A 5,373-nucleotide genomic window follows, 5' to 3' on the forward strand; every position below is an offset into this window, starting at 1 on the left:
CACAGGCAATAATTAAAAAAAAAAAAAACAACCAAACCAAAACAAACAAACAAAACAAACAAAAAAAAAGCCAAAAAAAAGAGTTAAAAGCAAATACTTTAATTTTATTTTCTACCACCTCACATGCAGTCAAAAGCAGGTACTCTTAAGACCAGCTATGAAAAGACTAAGGTGCCATTTTTCTCAGTCAGCTAATGAGGAGCCAGAGCTGAAACACACTTCTGCCTAGCTGACAAATTTGATGGCCCTTTTAACTTCAATTCTTTGAAGAACTGAGAAGATRCACACTCTGTCAACGTGTCCAAGTTTAACCTAAAATACCCTCTAAACTATTTTGCTAACAATGTAGCATCTGGAACTTGCAGGCTTGTCGCCAAATCTCAAATTGCAGGAGCTGAATAAACACTTTYAAATTTAGAGAGACAAAGCTATCCCTAATGGGTTAGTTTGCTTGTGATACATAGCAATTACAGAAAAAAAAATCCAAAAACCAGTGAATCAGTTCAGGCATTGCAAATATTCAGCACAGCTGATGAAGAAATGATAGACAACTGCTAAATTATAAAGCCAATGTACCATTTTACCATAACTTCCTGATGATTTTGCTGCATAGACCCTAAATTCTCCTTCTAGAGATGCTATCTTATATATACTTGGAAGCCTATAGCAATGAAATTATTAACTAAACAGCTATTTTTGTGTATTTTACACATCTACTCCCTCTCCTTGCTCCATCCTAGTGGATGCCTTCTCTCCATCTTTCTCATCTTCCTGCTTCCCCCTGGTGTCCATGAGTCCTTTCCCCCCAAGTGCTTAGGCAGTCACTCACCCCTGAATCTGCTGCCTCCACTTTGTTTGGCTTTTTTTTCTTTGTCCTGCTAGACTTTTTCCTTTGCAGGAGCGGGTGAAGGTTTTTTTAGGTCATGCTAGCTCCTGGGTCTAGCAAGAGGATGCCAAAAGCAATAGCAGAAGGCACAGAGGAGGGATGCTGAAAGGCCACCTGTCCCTGCTTTCTGCTTTGTCTCTGAGCAAGCTTTGTCATGTTTGTTGATTAAAAGCRTAACAAGGAAAGGTCAGTTGAGAAAAACATTACTGTCTAATGACAAAAATGCTACMCACACACAAACACATATTTTATAAATATATATATTAGTGTACCTCTAGCAGTTCTGACCTCAAAGACATCTTAGTTTGCAAGTCTGTCTGGAAGGACAGTGGGGAAAAAGACAAGCTACTCTGTCATGAAAAAAAATCCTGGAGGCTATCAGTGCAGCTGGCACTGATCACATTGTAATGAGATGAGGGAACATGGGGACAAATTGTGATGTTTAGATGAGCCATACTGTGGAATRCAGCTTAAATGACACAGTTCCACAGTCCAAATGGATCTATATCTACTGTTAGGAGACAGAATTAAAGGTGATGTGCGTTCTGTATTTCAGCTTTAACGTAAGATTGCTTCCACAGATAATTTCAGATTTACCTGGTCATGCCTTCAGAGATAATTTCATRTTCACCCAGTCAAAAATACTGCAATGTCTTGCATACAGAGGAGTATCTTCATAGGAATATTACATCAATAAGCTCTGCAATGAGTACAGTCTGTAAGAGCAGTGACACATTTTATTGATCTCTATAACTATCACAAGCTAACACTGCAAAATTCCAACATATATATATATATAAATGCATATATATACATGCTTACATAAAAATATATGTGTATATGTGCATTTGGATTTTATATATATATACACACACTCTTGTTTTAACATCAGTTTTATTTGGTTCCTCCCTCATATTCACACCATCTTTCTGCCACTTCTCTATGACAACAAAAAATCACTGATGAACTATGAAAGCTGAGAACGAGAGTCCTTAACTAACTGCATAATTTGGCACGGCTTTGGGCCCTTCAGAGTGGCAAGGTCTGCCTTCCCTCCCTGCTTAATAGCTCTTAGCTGGCTGAAGAACTCCTGACCAAACAATTTYGTTGACCAAATGACTTTGACTGACCGTTCTTCCAGATATATTTCTAGAAACTCCTTCAGAAATGTCTGACATCTCCTTCTGATTCCAATGGGTCCTACACTCCTAGTACACAGCAAAGGCAGCACATGCTTGTGGGAGCTGCTTACTCATGGACTTATTCAATGGGACTGCTATTTTAAGATGCACAATTTGATACAGCTCCAGTATTCAGATTAATTTAKCCACTGAATTTGTTCATTCTTTATGCTAAGGAGGCTCAAGATTTAAACTTAACCCAACAAGTGTAAACAAAACACAGGCAAACCTTGCAGTAAAGTACAGAGAAGTGAAAGCAATGCAAGATCCTTGCAATGTGAACCTCARATAATGCAGATATGTTGTCTGCTATCACATGAGGAGAAAAAATCGGATATGTCTATTGTACACTCAAAAACACACACCTAATGAAAAAGAGGCTGCTTTCCTGTGGCAGAGAAGGGGGTTATAAAAATACAGTAGTCAAAGTAAAGCATGCACCTGCTTCAGTATGGACTGATGGACCAACTCACCCGTCATGACCTTTCCTCTTTAACTGTCTGTCCACTTCTTCAGCAATGCCTTGTCACTACAGGGATCCTTCTGAGAAAGGCAGGATGTTGCCTTCGGCAGTGGCAGGCAGGACAGGCAGGCAGCACTGGCAAGCAGCCTGAGCACAAGCTGCTACCTGACTGCAAACAGCAGCAGATGAATCACAGGTACCTCGCTCCAGCAACAAAAACACCAGGTCAGGCAGCACAGGCAGCACAAGACAATCTGCCTCTGTGCTGGTTTTGGCTGGGGTAGAGTTMATTTTCTTCACAGTGGCTGGTGTRGGGCWRTGTTTTGGATTTGYGCTGAACACAGGGTTGATAATACAGASAGGTTTTGTAATTGYCAAGCAGGACTTACACAGAGCCAAGACCTTTCCTGCTTTTCCTGTGGCCACGCTGGCYAGGAAGTTCAGGGTGAATGGGAGGTTGGGAGGAGACACAGCCAGGACAGGTGATCCAAACTGACCAAAGGGACATTCCAGACCACATGACATCATGCTGAGTATATGAAGTGGGGGGGAAGAAGGAGGAATGGGAGGATGTTTGGAGAGATGCCATTTGTCACTGTTTCATGTGATGGGGCCCTGCTCTCCTGGAGATGGCTGAACACCTGTCTGCCCATGGGAAGCACTGAATCAATCCTTTGTTTCGATTTGCTTGTGTGTGCAGCTTTTGCTTTCTCTATTAAGCTGCCTTTATCTCAATTCACAAGTTTTTGTAGCTTTCACACTTGCAATTCTCTCCCAGATCCTGCCGGTGTGGGAGTGAGCAAGCAGTTACATGGGGCTTGGTTGCTGGCTGGCGTTAAACTACAGCTCACAAGAAAAGACAATCTATTAAACATTTATACTTTGTGCCTTTTGAAGTTGGTCGACTCTTTTGTGGTGCTGGGATAATTTAGTTGAAAACCAAATGTTTTCCTAGTAGTTCATCATCCTTTTTGGCTGATTAGGTAAGCAGTTCACTTATTTCTGAACCAGTGTGAGTTTTTTGTTTGCCTCCACCTTCTGTCTCGTTTTGGAGACTCCCCCGGTACCACTTAATCATAGTGTTAGTGGAGTCCTAGAGTAGGAGCTGCAGCATCTCTGAGATGGGTACAGTGCAGGGCAAACACCAGCTTACATTNGGGGGAAGAAGGAGGAACGGGAGGATGTTTGGAGAGATGGCATTTGTCACTGTTACATGTGATGGGGCCCTGCTCTCCTAGAGATGGCTGAACACCTGTCTGCCCATGGGAAGCACTGAATCAATCCTTTGTTTTGCTTTGCTTGTGTGTACAGCTTTTGCTTTCTCTATTAACCTGCCTTTATCTCAATGCACAAGTTTTTGTAGCTTTCACACTTGCAATTCTCTCCCGGATCCTGTTGGTGGGAGAGTGAGCAAGCAGTTACATGGGGCTTGGCTGCTGGCTGGGGTTAAACTACAGCTCACAAGAAACGACAATCTGTTAAACATTTGTACTTTGTGCCTTTTGAAGTTGGTCGACTCTTTTGTGGTGCTGAGATAATTTCAGTTGAAAAGCAAGTGTTTTCCTAGTAGTGCATCATCCTTTCTGGCTGATTAGGTAAGCAGTTCAAGTATTTCTGAACCAGCCTGAGAAAGGCACAATGTCCCTCTCTCTCTTGCCATTCATTTCCTTATCTTTTCCTCTTCCACTTTGTTTATTTGATCGCCTATTTTTTTTTCTAGTCCAAGCTATACAATGGACATATAGAATGAGAAGGAAATATCCAAAAAACACATAACACTGCCTTAGCAGCCTTTTACAAGAAGCAACTTGTGCAGTAATAAGTGTAAGTACATGGTGTTTTGGAGGCAGCTCTCTCCTGCATGGTGGGTCCAGCACTCTCCCACAGTTGGAGCTCCAGTGCTGGGGGCAGGGGACCCTTCTCAGCTGACATCAGTGGGCAATGACCCAGTAGCTGTGGAAAGAGTGATGACGTACTTCATCAAAGCATTCCATTTCATCAGACATCCAGATCCTCACACTTAGGACAGGATCAATAGAGCAGAAGGGACTTTTCCCAGTATGGAGAAGGTGGTCTTCTGACAAACCCTTTTTTCAAGAAGAAGCACTGACTCAGTGAGGGGCAGAATCCAAGGTATAAACTCACTCTCTTTTTCCAGTTTCCAAGTACATGCCTGACACTCAGCCTTACTTTGCAGATTCCCGCATAGTTTGTGAAGTTAAACGGGATAATAAAACAGCTGAGGCTGTTTTATTTACTCCATGAGGAAAAACACCTTCCAAATAGTATCAGTGACAAATTCAGCCAATGAAAATAGTATTCAGTAGTGTTGGGGAAAAGCATAAGGCAAACTAGAGTTATTTTCAGACTTCATTTGCCTCCACCTTCTGTCTGGTTTTGGAGACTCCCTCGGTACCACTTAATCATAGTGTTAGTGGAGTCCTAGAGTAGGAGCTGCAGCATCTCTGAGATGGGTACAGTGCAGGGCAAACACCAGCTTACATTCTTATGTTTCAGATCTGGCAAGTTCAAAAGGGATTTCTGGATTACATATATAAGAAGACAAGATGCCCATACCAAGCCGCTTGCCAACAGCAAGAGAGCAGCAGCTCTCTTCATGGCCAAAGATCTGTACCATCTCCATGTGGGCTCTGGCTCGAGGCAGCCAAAGGCCCTGGAGATGTAGAGACATGTTCAGAGTTCTCATTCTCATCACCACCGGAAGAATGAAGGAAGAATTATTTAAAATAACCYCTTGACCATTTCCATTCCCTTCACCATTTTTCATGCTTTATTGTAAGGTGAGGCAACCCTCTGTCACATCACACCCAGGCATTCAGTGA

The sequence above is a fragment of the Malurus melanocephalus genome, unplaced genomic scaffold (genome assembly GCF_030028575.1).
Source record: "Malurus melanocephalus ecotype Western Australia unplaced genomic scaffold, MMel_1.1 scaffold_83, whole genome shotgun sequence".
In the NCBI taxonomy this organism is placed as follows: domain Eukaryota; kingdom Metazoa; phylum Chordata; class Aves; order Passeriformes; family Maluridae; genus Malurus; species Malurus melanocephalus.